A 21218-nucleotide genomic window follows, 5' to 3' on the forward strand; every position below is an offset into this window, starting at 1 on the left:
AGTAACATGTACTTTGGTAATAAATTTACTTTGACTTGCCTAAATTGGAGATTTTGTGGTTGATGAATAGCTGCTGCATTTGCCTAGATAACATTCAGATCTTCCCAGTAGTAGGTGGAACAGTATTTGCACAAGGTGTAATGAAGCATTATGTAATCGTCTATTTTTATTTTTCAAAATTATATTAGACTTGAGAATGTGGGTGTTAGTGCTTGTGGCTTACTTAAACAATTATTATAGCCACATGGAATGGGATCAAAAGTTAATAAATATAGTAGATGTTAATTAAGTGAAATCTGTTCACATAAAAATTGAAAAACACTGCAAAAGAATCTAGGATAGTTAATAAAAAATGGAATATTTAATTATTACTCGATGACAGTTTAACACAATCATTAATGTAACCACTAAAACCACTTCTTAAACGTCTGCATTTGATTGCTAGAGCCTTAAGAATACATGAATAAAATATTGTTAATATGCATAAGGAAAAAAAAAGAAATCTCATCCACCAAGGCACAAGAATAAAATATGGTTATTTTAATAAGCACCAGAAAAGCACAGTACTACAGTATCCCTTATTTCTCTTTTAATAAGCAAGCAGCACATTTAACATTTCTCATATATCGCACCTCAAACAATGCAGAACTAAATTAAGTTAACAAAAGTAAATGGTCAGAAAAATCACATCCTGAAATATGGGGCTAGATCATTCAGCTTTTGGATCACTGTTAGTATATTTTTCCAAAAACAGCCCTGAGTGACCTTTTTTAGTATTATCATGGCTGCTGTTGGCAGTTTAAAAATATAAATTACTATAAGTAGCTGAAAATATCATGAGATTATACAAGTTTCAAGGAAAGAAGGAGGAGGGGGAGAAGAAGTGGGGAGGAGTTGAAGGGGAAGGAGTAGAGGTGGAGGCAGGAGGAGAGGGAGGTGGGGGCAGGAGGAGAGGGAGGTGGGGGCAGGAGGAGAGGGAGGTGGGGGCAGGAGGAGAGGAAGGTGGAGGCAGGAGGAGAGGAAGGTGGGGGCAGGAGGAGAGGGAGGTGGAGGCAGGAGGAGAGGGAGGTGGGGGCAGGAGGAGAGGAAGGTGAGGGGAGGAGGAGAGGAAGGTGGAGGCAGGAGGAGAGGGAGGTGGGGGCAGGAGGAGAGGGAGGTGGGGGCAGGAGGAGAGGGAGGTGGGGGCAGGAGGAGAGGAAGGTGGAGGCAGGAGGAGAGGAAGGTGGGGGCAGGAGGAGAGGGAGGTGGAGGCAGGAGGAGAGGGAGGTGGAGGCAGGAGGAGAGGAAGGTGAGGGGAGGAGGAGAGGAAGGTGGGGGCAGGAGGAGAGGAAGGTGGAGGCAGGAGGAGAGGAAGGTGGGGGCAGGAGGAGAGGAAGGTGGAGGCAGGAGGAGAGGAAGGTGGGGGCAGGAGGAGAGGAAGGTGAGGGCAGGAGGAGAGGAAGGTGGGGGCAGGAGGAGAGGAAGGTGGGGGCAGGAGGAGAGGAAGGTGGAGGCAGGAGGAGAGGAAGGTGGGGGCAGGAGGAGAGGAAGGTGGAGGCAGGAGGAGAGGGAGGTGGAGGCAGGAGGAGAGGGAGGTGGAGGCAGGAGGAGAGGAAGGTGAGGGGAGGAGGAGAGGAAGGTGGGGGCAGGAGGAGAGGAAGGTGGAGGCAGGAGGAGAGGGAGGTGGAGGCAGGAGGAGAGGGAGGTGGGGGCAGGAGGAGAGGAAGGTGGGGGCAGGAGGAGAGGAAGGTGGGGGCAGGAGGAGAGGAAGGTGGGGGCAGGAGGAGAGGGAGGTGGAGGCAGGAGGAGAGGGAGGTGGGGGCAGGAGGAGAGGAAGGTGAGGGGAGGAGGAGAGGAAGGTGGAGGCAGGAGGAGAGGGAGGTGGGGGCAGGAGGAGAGGGAGGTGGGGGCAGGAGGAGAGGGAGGTGGGGGCAGGAGGAGAGGGAGGTGGAGGCAGGAGGAGAGGAAGGTGAGGGGAGGAGGAGAGGAAGGTGGAGGCAGGAGGAGAGGAAGGTGAGGGGAGGAGGAGAGGAAGGTGGGGGCAGGAGGAGAGGAAGGTGGAGGCAGGAGGAGAGGGAGGTGGAGGCAGGAGGAGAGGAAGGTGAGGGGAGGAGGAGAGGAAGGTGGAGGCAGGAGGAGAGGAAGGTGAGGGGAGGAGGAGAGGAAGGTGGGGGCAGGAGGAGAGGAAGGTGGAGGCAGGAGGAGAGGAAGGTGGAGGCAGGAGGAGAGGGAGGTGGGGGCAGGAGGAGAGGAAGGTGGAGGCAGGAGGAGAGGAAGGTGAGGGGAGGAGGAGAGGAAGGTGGGGGCAGGAGGAGAGGAAGGTGGAGGCAGGAGGAGAGGAAGGTGGAGGCAGGAGGAGAGGAAGGTGGGGGCAGGAGGAGAGGAAGGTGGAGGCAGGAGGAGAGGAAGGTGGGGGCAGGAGGAGAGGAAGGTGAGGGCAGGAGGAGAGGAAGGTGGGGAGCTCTTTCACCTGAAGGCCATAATAGGGAAGTGATTACAAGGTAAATAAAGCCAGGATCTAAATATTGGAGGTGACATTTCTGAAATATAGGCATAAAGAAAAAGGAGCCTGGGTATCTCTATTAACAAAGGATGAGAACAATACAAAAGTTAAAAAAATAATTTTGGCAGAGAGAGTAAGTATCATAATGTTTAAAAAAATCTACAATGGGAGATGGGAGGAAGGTCGACTCAGACCTTAAGGCCTGCATCCGTCATTTTCAGGCCTTACAAGGTGCAGATTGGAAGTCTGTGTGGGGCGCCACTCCTCGTACAGACTAGAGCAATGTGTGGTTAAGTGCCTTGCTCAAGGACACAAACACACTGCCGCAGCTGAGGCTCGAGCTAGCGAACTTGAGATCACTAGACGAACGCCCTAACCACTTGGCCACGTGCCGACTACAAAGGGAGAAATCTGAGGTAAAACAGAAAATTCTGTGAATATTTACCAGATTAGTACATGACCAGTATTTTCTGGTTTTATTATAAGAGATAAAGGGACTAGACAAAAAAAGTACTGTAGTAATCATATGCAAATTTCATAAAGGTTGGACAAATCAGTTTAGCCAAAAAAACCTTAAAGACCAGTTGAGAGTGTTATTTGGGACAACATGAAAACAATTTATTAAATTCTGATCATGAATAATAAGATTTAAAAAAAAAACAGTAAAGGATCCTCTAGGGAATGGTGGTACATGATAAAAATGTTAAGTTTGAGAGAGAAAATGCGGATCTGAAAGTTGTGTCTCAAATTTAAATAAGACAATTACAAAATTATAAAAACACTGGTTGACATGGCCTGGGAAAACAGATTGTAAGGTAAGTGGATGAATGGCGTATTTCAATTAGAAACATAGAAACATAGAAATTGAGAAGAAAATGTGAGGAGGATGAGCAAATGTACCTGGTTCATGTAATTATCACATTTCCATGTCATGTTAACTATTCAGAATTGAGGTATCACATAAAAAACATTGAGAACTGCCTGTTTCTACATTAAATACATTTTGGCACAAAAATAACAAGTCTAGTAAGTAGTTGAAGACTCATGGTTTTCTTTTTGTAAATTTCACAGGAAAGACAGGTAATGTTAGGAAATTATTGGCGTGTCGGAAAATTGGGAGCAAGTCAAAAGATCTGGAGCATTATAGAAACCAGTAAAGGAAAACCAAGTAAAAAGATGGAGAAAATAAATTGAAACTATGCAATAAAGAAATAAATATTCTATAAATATTACATATAATATACAAGGATGAAAGTAGCTGAGACAGGTAAGTATTGGCTCCTAGAGGATGCGACAGGGGAATTAATAAGTGGGAACTGGTGGAGACTTCAAACAAATATTTAGCATCTTCCTCCGCAAAAGAAAAACCTAAGTGGTGGGAGGATAAAATGGAGACTGAGATTTAAAATAAGCCCACCTTTATGGTAAAAAAATTAGGAAAAGTAAGAGAACAAAAGCTGACATTAATACTGGAGAAGGTGGCATAAATCCTAGGGCCTTCAAAAGGAAAGTTACAGAGATTATGGATGCATTGGTTCTGATCTCTAAATATTTTCTAAAATTTGGTCCTTGAAAACTAAAAACTGCAAATACAATATTCCTATTTTAGAAAGGATGGGATAGTTTCAGAATAAGGAGACATCCACACAAAAAAAAACAATGAAGAAACCTTTCTTTTCTCAGATGGTGTGAATCTTTAGAATTCTATAGCACAAAGCTCACTGTACCTTTGAATATATTTAAGATTGAGATAGGTGTAATGTCTATCGGTGAGTCAAGGATTATGGGGAAAAAAAGGAAGTGATGCAGAGGTCAAGATCAACTATGATATTGTGGAGTGACAAAGCAGGTTTGAAGGGTCAAACAGCCTTCTCCTGTTCCTATTACTTCTTCTGCAAACATAGAAACCAAGCACTTGCTGGCAATAACACCCAGCAGCTCTGGAATATTTTACTAAGAGACTCAGTATTGAAATAAATCTAATAGTGTGAAGTTGATATACAATGTTACTGACTAAACAAGTCAGGATTAAGTTAGGGTTTATCAAGCTTTTAATATCATTAGCAATTACTCAACAATATGACATTTACAGTTCCTGGTTCAGACTGCATGATTCAGTAAAGCTTCTCCAACCAAAAAGGAAAAACACACTTTCTTTCCCTTAACAGGGGCTTAGAATTTTTATAAAAAGGATTTTTGGATAAATAGGTTTTCAATGATCCGGTCTACCACACTTAGTCAAAGCCAGGATCATTCTTACACCATACACTTTCAGCTTTTTGCATTAAAAATTCTCCTCCAGGCTACACACCATCCAGACTTGGACATATTACTGTACATGAAATGCTGGCTCTCATGAAAGTAATTCATCCAAATCCTGGACTTGTTTTCCAAAAGTATTATTGGAATTACAGAAATTCAAGTGACTTACTGCCACCAGGAGGGAAATAAATGTTGGCCTTTATTACAAAATAAACTAATAGTTAAGCAAAACAAAACTTGAGAAATCTTATGAAGACAGTTACCATAGTACATTATGCTTTTCCTTAGTGAACAAAATACAAAGGAACACACATAAAAAATGCTGGTGAACGCAGCAGGTCAGGCAGCATCTATAGGAAGAGGTATAGTCGACGTTTCGGGCCAAGACCCTTCGTTAGGACTAACTGAAAGAAGAGTTAGTAAGAGATTTGAAAGTGAGAGGGGGAGGAGGAGATCCGAAATGATAGGAGAAGACAGGAGGGGGAGGGATGGAGCTAAGAGCTGGACAGTTGATTGGCAAAAGGGATATGAGAAGATCATAGGACAGGAGGCCGAGGGAGAAAGAAAGGGGGAGGGGGGAAGCCCAGAGGATGGGCAAGGGGTATAGTCAGAGGGACTGAGGGAGAAAAAGGAGAGAGAGAGAGAGAGAGAGAGAGAGAGAGAGAGAGAGAGAGAGAGAGAGAGAATAAATAAATAAATAAATAACGGATGGGATACAAGGGGGAGGTCGGGCATTAATGGAAGTTAGAGAAGTCAATGTTCATGCCATCAGGTTGGAGGCTACCCAGACAGAATATAAGGTACCTGAGTGTGGCTTCATCTTGACAATAGAGGAGGCCATGGATAGACATATCAGAATGGGAATGGGATGTGGAATTAAAATGTGTGGCCACTGGGAGATCCTGCTATACAAAGGAATTACAGCATGCAGCATGCAGAGTAAATTAAATAGATATTTTACTTACACAAGTGGTATTGAATTTGATAATGAAATATATAAAAACAATAATATATAAGAGAACATGTAAGGAAGAGAGAGTGCATGCATGTGTGTGTGTCCATCTGCATGTTGTCTCCAGTCCAAATATTCTGAGCCTCTCACTTCACTAAAGGGCTATGCTTGGTTTTTATCATGTATAGTGTCACAGGAAATTATATGGTCTATGTAAATTTAGAAATATTCCTGAAACATTGTGGCAATGGAATCATGCTTTGAGCATTCTAAACATCTGAGAATTCTTTGCCAATTTCAGCATTGTCAGTGGCTTTAAACCATATAACAATTACAGCACGGAAGTTGCATCTCATCTCCAAGCTCCCAGTAATTTTTAAGGTATGGCTTTACTTGCACTTTGATTGTTCATTGAGAAAGATACTGGAAATTAAAACAAGTTTCCCAAAGAGTGCCATAACATAACACAGAAAACAAAGTCTAGTTATTAATAGAACAAGTATTCTTAATATGATAATAATGAAGATTGCTCATTGATATCTCTGTCCAGAAAGTGAATAATTTAAAATACCTGATTTAAAACTTTATCCACTACAATTTGCCTACTTTCAAAAGATGTCCACGGCAGACACAATAATCCTGGTCTTAAACTATTATATTGACTGCAGGTCAACCATCTATACCACAATTCCAAGGAAACTCATCTCCAAACTCCTAGACCTGTGACTCAACATCCCTTTGAAAATGGATCCTTGATTTCCTGACCAATAGATCACAATCAGCAAGGATAACAAGCCAAGCAACACACACAAAATGCTTGAGGAACTCAGCAGGCCAGGCAGCATCTATGGAAAAAAGTAGAGTCGACGTTTCAGGCCGAGACCCTTTGGCAGCACTGGAGAAAAAAAGCTGAGGAGTATATTGAAAAGGTGGAGAAAGGGGAGAGAGAACCACCAGGAGATAGGTGAAACCTGCAGGGGGAGGGATGAAATAAAGAGCTGGGAAGTGGATTGGTGAGATGAGGTGAGAGAGGAAAAGGGAATGGGAAATGGAGAAGGGGTGGGTGGGTATTACTGGAAGTTTGAGAAATCGATGTTCATTTCATCAGGTTGGAGGCTACCCAAACAGAATATAAGGTGTTGTTCCTCCAACCTAACTATGGCCTTATCACGACAGTGAGCAGGCCATGGATAGACATATTGGAATGGAAATGGGAAGTGGAATTAAAATAGGTGGCCACTGGGAGATCCTGCTTATTCTGGTAGGTGGAGTGTAGATGCTTGGTGAAGCAGTCTCTCAATTTACGTCGGGTCTCACTGAGGTATAGGAGGCCACACTGGGAGTATCGAACACAGTAAATGACCTCAACAGACTCACAAGTGAAGTGTCACCTCACTTGTAAGGACTGTTTAGGCCCTGGATGGTAGCGAGGGAGGAGGTGTAGGGGCAGGTTTGCACTTGTTTTGTTTGCGAGGATAAGTGCCTCAAGGGAGATCAGTGGGGAGGGGTGAATGGACAAGTGAGTCACGTAGGGAGCAATCTCTGAGGAAAGTGTGAGGGGGAGGGAGGGAAAGATGTGCTTGGTGGTGGGATCTTGTTGGAGATAGCGGAAGTTTCGGAGAAATATCTGCTGGACACCAAGGCTGGTGGGGTGGTAGGTGAGGACAAGAGGAACCCTATCCCTGGTAGGGTGACAAGAGGACGGGGTAAGAGCAGATGTGCGTGAAATGGAAGAATGCAGTTGAGGGCAGCATTGATGGTGGAGGAAGGGAAGACCCTTTCTTTGAAAAAGGAGGACATTTCCTTCATTCTAGAATGAAAAGCCTCATCCTGAGAGCAGATGCGGCAGACATGGAAGAATTGAGAAAAGGGGATGGCGTCTTTACAAATAGTAGGGTGGGATGAGGTGTAGTCTAGGTAGTTGTGAGAGTCTGTGGGTTTGTAATAGACTCCGGTGGATATGCTGTCTCTGAAGATAGAGACAGTGAGATTGAGAAAGGGAAGGGAGGTGTCAGATATGGACCAGGTGAATTTGAGGGCAAGGTGGAAGATGGAGGCAAAGTGGATGAAGTCAATGAGTTCAGCATGGGTGCAGGAAGCAGCACCAATGCAGTCGTCGACGTAGCGTAGGAGAAGTATGGGACAGTCACCATTGTAGGCTTGGAACATAGACTGTTCCAGATAGCTGACCAACAGGCAGGCATAGCTGGGACCCATACGAGTGCCCATGGCTACCCCCTTTGTTTGAAGGAAATGGAAGGAGCCAAATGAAAAATTATTTAGAGTGAGGACAAGTTCTGCTAGGCAGAGGAGAGTGGTGGTGGAGGGGAACTGGTTAGGTCTGGTGTCCAGAATAAAACGCAGAGCTTTGAGGCCTTCCTGGTGGCCTTCCCCGCCAGCCTACGCACCCAGTACATAATTCTCCGAAACTTCCGCCACCTCCAACTGGATCCCACCACCAAACACATTCCCCACCCCCCCCACTACTTTTAGCTTTCCACAAGACTCCCTTGTCCATTCGTCTCTCCCCACTGATCTCCCTCTTGGCACTTATCTTGCAAGTGGAACAAGTTCTTCACCTGCCCCTACACCTCCTCTCTCACCACCATCCAGGGCCCTAAACAGTCCTTGCAGGTGAGGCAACACTTCACCTGTGAGTCTGCTGGAGTCATTTACTGTGTTTGGTGCTCCCAGTGTCATGACAAGGCCACACTGAAGTTGGAGGAACAACACCTTATATTCCATTTGGGTAGCCTCCAACCTGATGGCATGAACATCAATTTCTCAAAGTTCTGGTGATAATCCCCACCCCTTCTCCATTTCCTCCTCTTAACTTATCTCACCAATCAACTTCCCAGCTCTTTACTTCATCCCACCCCCTCCAAGTTTCACCTATCACATGGTGGTTCTCTCGCCCCTTTCCCCCACCTTTTACATCTACTCCTCAGCTTTTTTCTCCAGTCCTGCTGAAGGGTTTCAGTCTGAAACATTGACTGTACTTTTTTTCCATAGATGCTGCCTGGCCTGCTGAGTTCCCCCAACATTTTGTGTGTGTTGCTCGTATTTCCAGCATCTACAGATTTTCTCTTGTTTGTGGTAGCATAACATGCACCCACAACACTTTTACCATAATCATCCTCGACACCTGTTACCCCACATGGCTGCTTCCAAACCCTCTACACCCTAAACATTAAGAACTGTGACCATATTTTGCTCTAACTCCATTTACAAGCTTGTAGATGACACCATCTTGGTGGGCTGAATCTCAAATAACAATGATTAGGAATATAGGAAGGAGATAGAGAGCCTCTTTTCATTTTGTGATGACAATAACCTTAAGTCAGAAAAATAAGAGCTGGTCACTGACTTCAGGAAGGTGGGGTGGGGATGTGTGCACATGCTCCTGTTTACATCAACAGTGCTGAGGTCAGGAGGGTTGATAGCTTCAAGTTTCTAGAAGTGAACATCAGGAAGAGCCACATAGATGCCATAGTGTACCAGAGCCTCTGCTTTATCAGGGGACAAATGAAATTCTGCATGTCCCCAGCGGCCTTCACCAAGTTTCATATATGTGCGATAGAAAACATCCTAACTGGATATATCATGACATGGCAATTACTCTGCCCAAGTCTGCAACAAAACTGTGGCGAGTTGAAAGAAAAGTTATTGTCATGACATCATGGAAAATGGCCTCCCCTCCATAGCATCTGCCTACACTTTCTGCTGCCTTATGTAAAGCAACATAATAAAAACACCACACCTGAGAATCTCAGACTGCGAGGAGAAGATCAGCTGGTTGAGTGGTTTTGCAACAACAACTTAATGTCAGTTAGGTGAAGGAACTGATTGTTGACTTTTGGAAGGGAAATTCAAGGGAACTCACACCACTCCTGATCACAGGATCAGCAGTTGAAAGGGTGAGCAGTTCCAAGTTCCTGGGTGTCATTCTATCCTGGCCTGACATATTGATACAATTTCAAAGAAGGCAAGTAAAAGGCAATTTTTCATTAGGAGCTTTGGCATGTCACCAAAGACTCCAGCAAATTTCCACTGATGGACTGCAGAGAGCACTCTAAGTGGTTGCATCACCATCTGGTATGGAGGGGCCATGGCAGTGTCTGAAAAAGCTGCAGAGAGTGCCTACTACACCAGCTCCATTATGAGCACTAGCCTCCCTCAAGGACATCTTCAACAGGCAGTGCCTTAAAAATCACCATCAATCATTAAGGGCCCCCATTGCCCAGGACATGCCTTCTTTTCATTGCTACCATCAGCAAGTAGATACAGGAGTTTGAAGATGCAGTACATACTGAATATTTTACCCTCCAACATCATATTTTTGAATGGGCAATGAACCAACCCATGAACACTACATCAGTATTTTTGCTCTCTTTTTGCACAGTACTGTAAAAAAAGTCTTAGGCATATATATACAGCTGGGGCACCTAAGGCTTTTGCATAGTACTGTAGTAATTTTATGTATTGTAATATACTGCTGAAAAAAAACAAATTTCATGACGTATGTGACTGATGATAAACGTGATTCTGATATGGGTCTCTATTGTTGACAGAGATTGGGAAGGGGGCAGGAGAGTGGAGTCATGTTTGGAAAACAGGGAAGAGAGAGGGGAGGGAGTGGGAAGTACCAGAACAACATTCTGTAATAATGAACAATAAAGACTACAAGACCATAAGACATAGGAACAGAATTAGGCCATTTGGCCCTTCGAGTCTGCTCTGCCATTCAATCACGGGTGATTCTTTCTTCCCCCTCCTCAGCCCCACTTCCCAACCTTTTCCCCATAACCTTTGATGCCATGTCCAATCAAGAACCTATCAAGCTCTGCCTTAAATACACCCAATGACCTGGGTTCCACAGCTGCCTCTGGTAACAAATTCCAGAACTTCACCACCATTTGGTTAAAGGAATTTCTCTGCACCACTGTTTTAAATGGACACCCCTCTTCCTGAAGTTGTGCCCTCTTGTCCTAGACTCCCCCACCATGGGAAAATCTCCTTTCCATATCTACTCTGTCTAGACCTTTGAATATTCGAAATGTTTCATGAGATCTTCCCTCATCTTTCTAAATTCCAGTGAGCACAGACCCAGAGCTATCGACTATGATAACCCTTTCATTCCCGGAATTATTCTTGTGAACTTCCCCGAACCCTTTCCAATGCCAACACATCTTTTCTTAGATGGGGTGCTCAAAACTATACACAAAACCAGTGCTTTATAAAGCCTCAGCATCATATCCCTGCTCCTGTATTCCACACCTCTTGAAATGAATGCCAACATTGCATTAGCCTTCCTCACCACTGACTCAACCTGCAAGTTAACCATTAGGGTTAAGGACTCCCAAATCTCTTTTGCACCTCAGAATTTTGGATTTTCTCCCTGTTTAGAAAATAGTCTGCACATTTATTTCTTTTACCAACATTTTATTACATTTGCCACTTTCTTGCCCATTCTCCCAGTCTGACTAAATCCTTCTGCAGCCTATCTATTTTCTCAACACTACCTGTCCCTCCACCAATCTTTGCATCATCTGCAAACTTAGCAACAAAGCCATCTATTCCATCATTGAAATCATTGATATACAGCATAAAAAGCAGTCCCAACACCAACTCCTGTGGAACATGACTAGTCACTGGCAGCCAACCAGAAAAGGATAGTTTTATTCCCACTCGTTGCCTCCTACTCATCAGTCAATACACTAACAATGCCAGAAACTCTCCTGTAATACCATGGGCTCTTAACTTGGTAAGCAGCCTCATGTGTGGCACCTGGTCAAGGGCCTTCCAAAAGTCCAAATATACAATATCCACTGCATACCCTTTTTCTATCTAACAGGTTCATCAGGCAAGATTTTCCCTACAGGAAACCATGCTGACTTTGTCCTATCTTGTCCTGTGAGACCAAGAATTCTATAATCTCATCCTTAACAATTGATTCCAAAATCTTCTCAATCACTGAGGTCAGGCTAAATTTCCTTTCTGCTGCCTTCCTCCTTTCTTAAAGAGTGGAGTGACATTTGCAATTTTCCAGTCCTCTGGTACGATCCCGGAGTCCAAAGATTTTTGAAAGATCATTACTAATGCCTCCATAATCTCTACCACTACCCCTTTCAGAACCCCTGGGCGCAGTTCATCTGGTCTTAGGTCTTTCAGCTTTTTGAACACCTTCTCCCTTGTAATTGTAACTGCAGTCACTTCTCTTCCCTCACACCCTTCAACATCTGGCACACTGCTAGTGTCTTCACAGTGAAGACTGATGCAAAACACTCATTTAGTTCATCTGCCATCTCCTTGTCCCCTGGTATTATTTCTCTGGCCTCATTTTCTAGCGGTCCTATATCCATACTCTTCTCTCATTTATTTGTGACATACTTGAAAAAAGCTTTTACTATCCATTTTGATATTGCTTGCTGGCCTGCAATATTTCTTCGTTTCTCTACTAATGACTCTCTGTAGGTTTTTAAAAGCTTCCCAATCCTCTATCTTCCCGCCAATTTTTGCTTTGTTGTATGCCGTTTGTTTTGCTTTTACATTAGCTTTGACTCCCCTGTCAGCCACTGTTGTACTATTTTTCCATTTGAGTATTTCTTCATTTTTGGAATACATCTACCCTGCATCATCCTCAGTTTTCCCAGAAACTCACGCCATTGCTGCTCTGCTGTCATCCCTGCCAGCATCTTCTTCCAATTTAAATTGGCCAACTCTACTCCCATACCACTGCAATTTCCTTTACTCCACTGAAAAACTGCTACATCAGACTTTACATTCTCCCTATCAAATTTCAAGTTGAATTCAGTCATATTGTGACTACTGCCTAAGTGTTCTTTTACCTTAAGCTCCGTAATTGCCCTCAGTTCATTACATAGCACCCAATCCAGTATAGCTGATTCCCTCAACATAGGCTCAACAACAAACTGCTCTAAAAAGTAATCTGGTAGGCATTCAACAAACTCAATCTCTTAAGATTCATTACCAACCTGATCTTCCCCAATCGATCTGCGTGTTGAAATCTCCCATGACTATCCTAACATTGCCTTTTTGACAACCTTTTCTATTTCCCGTTGTAATCTGTGGTCCACATCCCAGCTACTGTTGGGAGACCTGTAAGTGACTGCCATCAGAGTCCTTTTACCCTTGCAGTTTCTTAACTCAACCCACAAGGATTCAACATTTTCTGATCCTATGTCACATCTTCCTACTGATTTAATGCCATTCTTTACCAGCAGAGCCACGCCACCCCCTCTGCGCACCTTCGTATCCCTCCGATACGTGTAACCTTCAACATTTAGATCTCAACTATAATCATCCTTCAGCCACAATAACATACCTGACAATCTGTAAAAGTGCAACAAGATCATCCACCTTATTTCTTATATTCCCTGCATAACACTTTGAGTACTGTATTTGCTACCCTTTTTATTCCTGTCTCCCTAATGTACTGGTACTCACCTTGCCATCTACAATTTTGTCCTGTTATCTGTCTGCCCTTCCTAACAATCTGACTGCACACTATCGTTGCTTTTTTACCATCTGTCTTATCCTGAGTCCCTTCACTCTGGTTCCCATCCTCCTACCAAATTACTTTAAACCCTCCTCAACAGCTCTAATAAAGCTGCCCACAAGAATACTGGTCCCCCTCGGGTCTAGGTGCAACCTGTCATTTTTGTACAGATGATACCTACCCCTGAAGAGATCCCAATGATCCAAGAACCTGAAGTCCTGTACCCTGCACCAGCTTCTCAGCCACACATTTATCTGCCAAATTATCCTGTTTCTACCCTCACTGGTGCATGGCACAGGCAGCAATCTAGAAATTACTACCCTGGAGGTCCTGCATCTCAGCTTTCTGCCTAGCTCTTTAAATTCTCTTTTCAAGACCTCTTTGCTGTTCTTTCCTATGTCATTGGTACTAATATGTACCAAGACATCTGGCTGCTCTCCCTCCCTGCTGTGGACACAATTCCAAACCAATTGTTTGGAATGGAATGACTTGCCTGGTGTCTCAGGGATGGCTTTGTCTGCAGCCGTGCCATCCACACGCCTCCACACTGTTTCTCTGCTTGCCACCTGTCCTACATTCTTCCCACAGTGCTCCACTCTTACCATCCCCAACATCCCTTGCACCTGCCAGACTTACAAACTCGCTCTCCGCTCCACTTTGACAAATACAGTACAGTGCAAAAGTCTTACGCACCCTAGCTATATATAATGTTTAAAAAAAGTATTCACCCCCCCTTGGAAGTTTTCATGTTTTATTGTTTTACAACTTTGAATCACAGTGGATTTAATTTGGCTTTTTAAAAAAATACACTGATCAACAGAAAAAGATTCTTTTGTGTCGAAGTGAAAACAGATCTCTACAAAGTGATCTGAATTAATTACAAATATAAAACACAAAATAATTGATTGCATAAGTATTCACTCCCTTTAATATGACACACCAAATCATCACTGGTGCAACCAATTGGTTTTAGAAGTCACATAATTAGTTAAATGGAGATCACCTGTGTGTAGTCAAGGTGTTTCAATTGATCCTGGTTAAAATAGACATGTATCTGGAAGGTCTAGCTGCTATCATGGATTATCTGAAAGACTCAGGTTTATTATATAGAATTTGGGGAATGCTATTCTTTGCCCTTCTCCTGTTTCTCCAACAATCCACACTCCAGTCTAGTAGGTGCTGGTAATGCACCTTAAAGCTGGTTTGCCAACAGAAGAAGGTCCAACTGCTGGTAAGTCAGTATATTGGCAAAAACTACATCATAAAGACAAAATATTCTACCAAGCAACTCTGCAAAAAGTTTATTCAAAAGCACAAGTCAGGAGATGGATAGAAGAAAAATTTCTGAGTCACTGAATATCCCTTGGTGTATAGTTAAGTCAATCATCAAGAAATAGAAAGAATATGGTACAGCTGCAAATCTGTCTAGAGCAGGCCATCCTCAAAAACTGAGTGACTATAGAAGAAGGGAACTAGCGAGGGAGTTACAAGCTTCAGTGGCTGAGATGGGAGAGACTGCACATACAGCAACTGTTGCTTGGGTGCTTCACCAGTTGCAACTTTGTGGGAGAGTGGCAAAGAGAAAGCCACTGTTGGAAAAAAACTTGCATGAAATCTCGGCTGGAGTTTGCCAGAAGGCATGTGGGAGACTGAAGTCAACTGGAAGTGGTTTGATGGACTGGTGAAAGCAAAATTCTGCATTTTGGCCAGCAGAATAAACACTGCACATAATCAAAAACACACCGTTCCTACAGGGAAGTATGGTGGTGGCTGCATTATGTTGTGGGGATGTTTCACTGCAGCAGGCCCTAGAAGGCTGATGTAGGTAGAGAGTAATATGAATGCAGCAAAATATAGGGGGAAATACTGGAGGAAAACCTGATGCAGTGTGCAAGGGAACTGTGACTTTGGTGAAGATTTCTTTTCCAGCAAGATAATGACCCTAGCATAAAGCCAAAGCTACACAGGACTGGCTTAAAAACAAAGTTAATGTCCTGGAGTGGCCAAGTCAGAGTTTAGACCTCAATCCAATTGAGAATTTGTGGCTGGACTTGAAAAGGGCTGTTCATTCATGATCCTCATGCAACCTGACAGGGCTTGAGCAGTTTTGTAAAGAATGGGGGGAAAATTGCAGTGTCCAGATGTGTAAAGCGCATAGACTCTATTCGCATGGATGCTACCAAAGGTGCATTTACTAAATACTGACTTGAAGGGGGTGAGTAATTATGCAATCAATTATTTTGTTTAATAATTGTGATAAATTTAGACCAATTGGTGGAAATTTGTTTTCACTTTCACACAAAATTGCCTTTTTTGTTGATCAGAGTATTTAAAAAAAACAAATTGAATTTGCTGTGATTCAATGTTGTGAAACAATAAAGCATAAAAGCTTCTAAAGGAGCTGAAATACTTTTAATGTACTGTATGTGCCTAAGTACTGTAATTGTAGTTTTTTATGTACAGCAAAGCAACAAATCTCACAATGGGTATTAGTAATATTAAACCTGATTCTCATCCACCTTGGACATTCTCTCTTTTCCTTCTTCCCTTGGGGGGGGGGTGGCGGGGAGATACAAAAGCTTGGAAGCATATAGCATTAGGCTCAAAGATAGCTTCTATCCTCCTGTTATATGAACATCAATGATTCCCTTGTACAAAATGATCTCTTGACCTTTCAAGGACTCCTTACAAGTCATATTTTCAGTATTATTTGAACAGTTTGTCTTTTGCACATGGGTTGTTTGTTAGCCTTTGTTTCATAAAAACTTGATTGTATTTTTTTCTCCTGTAAATGTCTACAAAAATATTAATCTCAAGGATGTAGTAACACCTTTCTTTGGTAAGTTTACTTTGAATAATCTACTTTGACATGGCCTTGCACCTTTTTGGCCCGCCTGCACTTTCTCTGTAACTCAAAGGTACATTTAATGCCAGAGAAATGTATAGAATATACATCCTGAAATTCTTTTTCTTTGCAACCATCCACAGAAAGAGGAGCGTCCCAAAGAATGAATGATAAATGATAAAATGCCAAAGCCCCTCCCTAGCTCCCCACTTCCATGCATAACCAGCAGCAAAGCAATGATCCCCCCTTCCCCATCAACAACAAATGCATCGGCACACTCAAGCCTGCAGCAAGCATCAATAAAGACATAGACTTGCAGTACCCCAAAGACTACTAGTTCACCCAGTAATTCAACATACCACAGGCTCTCTCTCCCCCTAATTAGGGAAAAAGAGATGTCTCTGTTTCACAGCAAGAGAGGAGACATAACAAACAACTTGCTGATTTACGATGTTAAAAGTCCGTTATGTCACTCTTTCCGAGCCCTGTGTCCAAAGAACTCTGGTCTCTGGGCACACTGCAGCAGCCAGCTTGCTGCTTTCGATCTTCCATCTCCCACTATGCACTGATTTCTGGCGGAGGCACTGACCTCGAGTCCACCTGACTCGAGAGCCACGAAATCCCGGAACCCTGAAGGCATGCTAGTCTTCTAGGCAGCGTATTTAATATATCTATAAACGCTTTATTTTGCTTTCTGTTACTGTTTTTTCCTTATGCTACCTCAATACAGTGATGTAAGGAAGTGAACTGTATAGGTAACATGCAAAACAAAAAAAAAACACTGTACCTCAGTACGTGACAATGAACCAATTTACTATTAATTTAAATGGTGAATTGTTAGGAATTTTTAAAATATCTCATTGTTTTGCTCTTTTTCCTTTCCATTTATTTTCTGCTTCTCTCAATCTGCATTTGACATAATAACTGAATTCACTTGGATTCTTTGTCCTCATTTTTTTTTTCAGTCTTTAAATCTTGGGTAGGAAACCATAGCCATTCCTCACCAAGAACTTGGATGCTTAGTGCCTCCGGACCCCTCATAATTGGCTTGTAGCAATTCGAAAGGCCAGAAAACAACTTGACATGCTGAGATGCCCACGACCAGAAACTCTGTCGCACTACATATTCAGATTTACAAATGTATTTAGTATGTGTGGAATTTGAAGTTTTAAAATTTCATGTGTGCTTTGTTGATCTCAGATGGTGTAACATATCTGATCTGTGCAAAATAGTATTCATCCTTATCAAATGGGTATCTACCATTAGTTCTCAAAGAATTAGTTTTAAGTGGAATTATTGTCTTGAAAGTAATTTGAGATAAAGCAATGAAAATAGCAACATTCATTTTATGTTTACATTACTGACAGAAATACAATGAGTGGATAATATATTTAATTAAAACTTATGGTTGAAAAGAACTACAGGATTCATATGATCTATATTTTTTCTACTGAGCAAATAAAGATTTGCTTTTTCCATCCAAATAAATTTTTTACGTAGTGTATTACTCCAATAAGTAGGCAACAAAGATTACCAAATGCATATCTTTCACCAAAATAATTAACAGAAAATGTCAGAATCTGCAGCCAAATTATATTCTTTTGGTATAAGAAATGAAGAAACTGCTGACACAAGAGACTGCATTAGGAATCCTGTAGTCTGAGCAGCAACTGTAAGGGAAGAAATTGATATTTGGGTCAAAACCCTTCAGGATTGTAACTGCATACATTTTAAAATAATTCGTATGTTGATCTGTGGTCATTTGCATTTCACAGCACCTTTTGTCAAAAATATTTGAATAAATTATTCAACAGCAAGCCCATGTGAACAAGTTTTAAAATATGCAACTAGTGCTCGAATTTGAAGGGCATATCTTAAAAACACGTCAAATTATAAACCTAAAAGCTAACTGCTAAGGTCAAATCCTAATTGTTATTCTCAAACCTAACTTCAGTGTGAACACAGGTAAACGTTAATCCATACAGGATAGTGTGTTTTGGAACTTTCAAAGTGGCTTATAACTACTGCAATGTAGATTTGTAGAAAATAACAGTCGACTTGCAAACAAGCTCGTACAAACACCACTGCGATCATGACCTAGTAAAAGGGAGCTGGGCCAGTCACAGTACATCCAGTGAAGACAGTACATGGGCCTTGTTTAATATATTTTCCAAGTGACTGTGCTCTGATAATGCAGTGGATTGCAGCCCAAGTATTGGTTAAGCATCTACCTTTGTGAAATAACCAGACAAAATTTGTGCGCAAAAATCGCAGTAGAATCTCCAGTCTATTAGAGATCTAAGTTTTCAAGACTGGTGTTTATACACAATATATTTTACAATTCTTCCTGGTTTCTAATGGTATACATAGCACAAATTGTAAATTATAAGTATTATTTTGCGGCATGTTAATTGTACTTAATAATAATCTTTGATATGTTAACATATGGTTACGTTTACACGAAGTTAACTTGTCTAGGTGAAGAATCCAGCAGTGGCACATACGGTTAAACAAGCTTATCACAAGACTAAAAAGTAAAACAATTTATAATTTCCCATTCTGTATAGTCGTTGAAATAAACCAGAAAGCTTAATTTGCAACCTACCCGACCCGGAGATGAACTGATGGGGGCTAAATTGAATCTAATCCTATGTCTGCCACGGTTGCACTGAGACTTTTCACGGATTTTGTTTGCATTTAAGTGTCAGTGAGGAGGGCACGGCCGAGGTGTGGGAAGCGGCCGGGATCACGTGCTCCCGATGGAGCACCAGCGTGAGGCGAGCCCGGCCGTTGAAAGCGGGAGCCGAGCCGGGCGGGAAAACTCGAGGGTCGTGGCTGCGCTGCGCATCGGGGACCGGAGCCTAGGAGTGGGTAAGCAGTTAACACTCCGAGAATATCACCAGAGAAAGTTGAACAATTTAGGAGGAAAAATGCAAATCAAACCAATAAACGCAGAACTGGGAAATGGGGGAATCGGGAGAATAATCCAGGTAATTTCGCAAGGAGAAATACTTAATAAAAGTGGGGTAGATGATCTTCAGCTATTTAAAGCAGCAGAAAATGGAAGACAATGTAATTGGAAATCATTCCAGAGATCAGGAAAGCTTTATTCAGGAAGTGGAAAAATAAGGAATTGGGTGGAAGATCCAGTTTCTGTAGGAATAATGTTTATTGTTCCCAGAGATATGGATAGGCAACGCAAAACAGGAATACTGGATGGCGACAACAGATGAGCGAAAAGTTAAAAAGAAGAGCAGAAAGAACATTTCAAGACCAAATGCGCCTAAAAGCGCGGTGAAAGGGGGAATCAAGGGCAAACAGCATATTTGCAATCTGTAAACAAAATTTGTTTAAGATTGGTAATGTTTACAGAAGAATACCAGTGGCTATAGTATATTCTAGTCTACTAAAAGCCATAGCCGCGAATTTAAAAAGAATTACGACTGTGAACATATATAAATGCCCACTTTATTAAATTACACCAAACAGCTAGGAATTTCGAAGAGATGCGAAGGACTCAGGGGAATGAGCAAAGGTTAGGGGAGAAAATTAATAACATTTGTGACAGCGGCGACGTGGTCCATGGGGAAGAGGCATCAGAACTGGACAGAAACTCTTCGGGTTGATGCCACTACGCGAATAAGAAGCCATTTCGACAGTGAGAGTATCGCCCAACATTAGCAATCGGGAAGGCAAGAACTGACTATTCGAGCAAAGTGGAGGCGCGAGAAGAACTGAGGTGAGTCCCATGGACGAGATGGCGAGAAAAGTAGTCGGTTACCATATCCTCAGGAGTGTGAACGGGACGATCGTTCACACGATCTCCTACTCCCCGGTCCGCAGCCACCCCTGGCTAACCCACGAGGAATGTGGTCAAAGAACTGTCTCCTTTGTACTTTAATGAGAAGAGAGCATCGGTGATTGTTCACTCATTTGTGTGTTTTTTTTTCAAACACGTCCCTATCCCATAGTACTTGGAATTTCTTGATTTTGAAAATGCGAATTATTTTTACGCAGCAGTTCCCGTTTGCAATGAAATACAGCTTCTAAATCGGGAAAGTCTAGTGATTGTAAATCTTTCTAAATAGTAAATTCTCAGTCCGTTAATATTTACTTACCGATTGATGACACCGAGGGAATAGTGTGCTCTTGCCAAACTTGACGCTAATTTCTAAAACAAAGTAGTCACACCGTTCGCTTGGATTACTTCTTGCCTCTTTCCCCCAACTTTTTTGTTGCAATGATTTCCCCTCCCCCTTTTAAAACAGTATTATCTGCCTCTTAAATCAAGCTTTTAAGATCACGAGATAGGAATCGTAATATTTACGTCGTGCTTCGTTCAGAAGATGATTCTATTAAAAGAGCGCAAATAACCACCACCAGAGACGGCAGGTTCATTCGAGCTTGTCTGCTGCATCTTCCGAAACGTACAAGAAATCTTGCTTCCGCTAAACTCATTTGTAATTAGTGATATGACATGATGTTTAATACTTCATTTCAATCACGGAGTTGTTTACTGTCGTCTTTCTTATTTCTTCCCTGTTGTAATCATTGCTTAACAATCTGATTTATTTAGGTTTCTATTTTTGCAGAGGTCAAATGCAGTTAGGTTGTAAATTTTTATTTACTCATGCTGAAGCGACTCTGCACATGTATAACCAGCATATTTAGATAAATTAGAATTATCATGCAACAAATTTTGTACTGTCTCTCAGATTCTTTATCTCTCTAGCTTATGAAATTAGCGTTTAGACCGTTTTTGTAATATTTAAACATATCTAATCTTCGAGCAGTGGGTATCATTTTAAATATACGGATTGGACAAGAAGTAGCAGCACAAAGTAGGATGGATGAGGGGAGAGAAGTTTGTATTCTTGACCGTCTGGAGCATTACCTTTATACAATATCAAATGCACTTTGCCAGTTTCTTTCTTGCAGATGAATATGTGCACATTCTTATTTTTCCAGAGGGACTTTGAGCTGATTACATCACATTGCTCTGCTTGCTGCTTCATGTCAGGGTACATCAGCTATTCAGGGATTGGATTATTCTCATGTAATTTACAGTGTTTAGATTCTTGTACAGCACAGACATGGGCTCTTTGACCCAATTCATCCACGCTATCTGTGATACCCATCGTTACTAATTACATTTGCT

General features: G+C 42.3%; 1 long non-coding RNA gene across 1 annotated transcript in view; it reads right to left on the reverse strand.

Moving 5' to 3' along the window:
• The window catches only part of LOC134359238 (uncharacterized), a 51233-nt gene extending 30834 nt beyond the window's left edge, over positions 1 to 20399 (reverse strand). Inside the window, exon 1 of the long non-coding RNA XR_010021070.1 lies at positions 20179 to 20399. This is a non-coding gene — a long non-coding RNA (uncharacterized LOC134359238). The remainder of the gene's footprint in view (positions 1 to 20178) is intronic.
• Between the last annotated feature and the right edge of the window lie 819 nt (positions 20400 to 21218).

The sequence above is a fragment of the Mobula hypostoma genome, chromosome 20, assembly GCF_963921235.1.
Source record: "Mobula hypostoma chromosome 20, sMobHyp1.1, whole genome shotgun sequence".
Lineage (NCBI taxonomy): Eukaryota > Metazoa > Chordata > Chondrichthyes > Myliobatiformes > Myliobatidae > Mobula > Mobula hypostoma.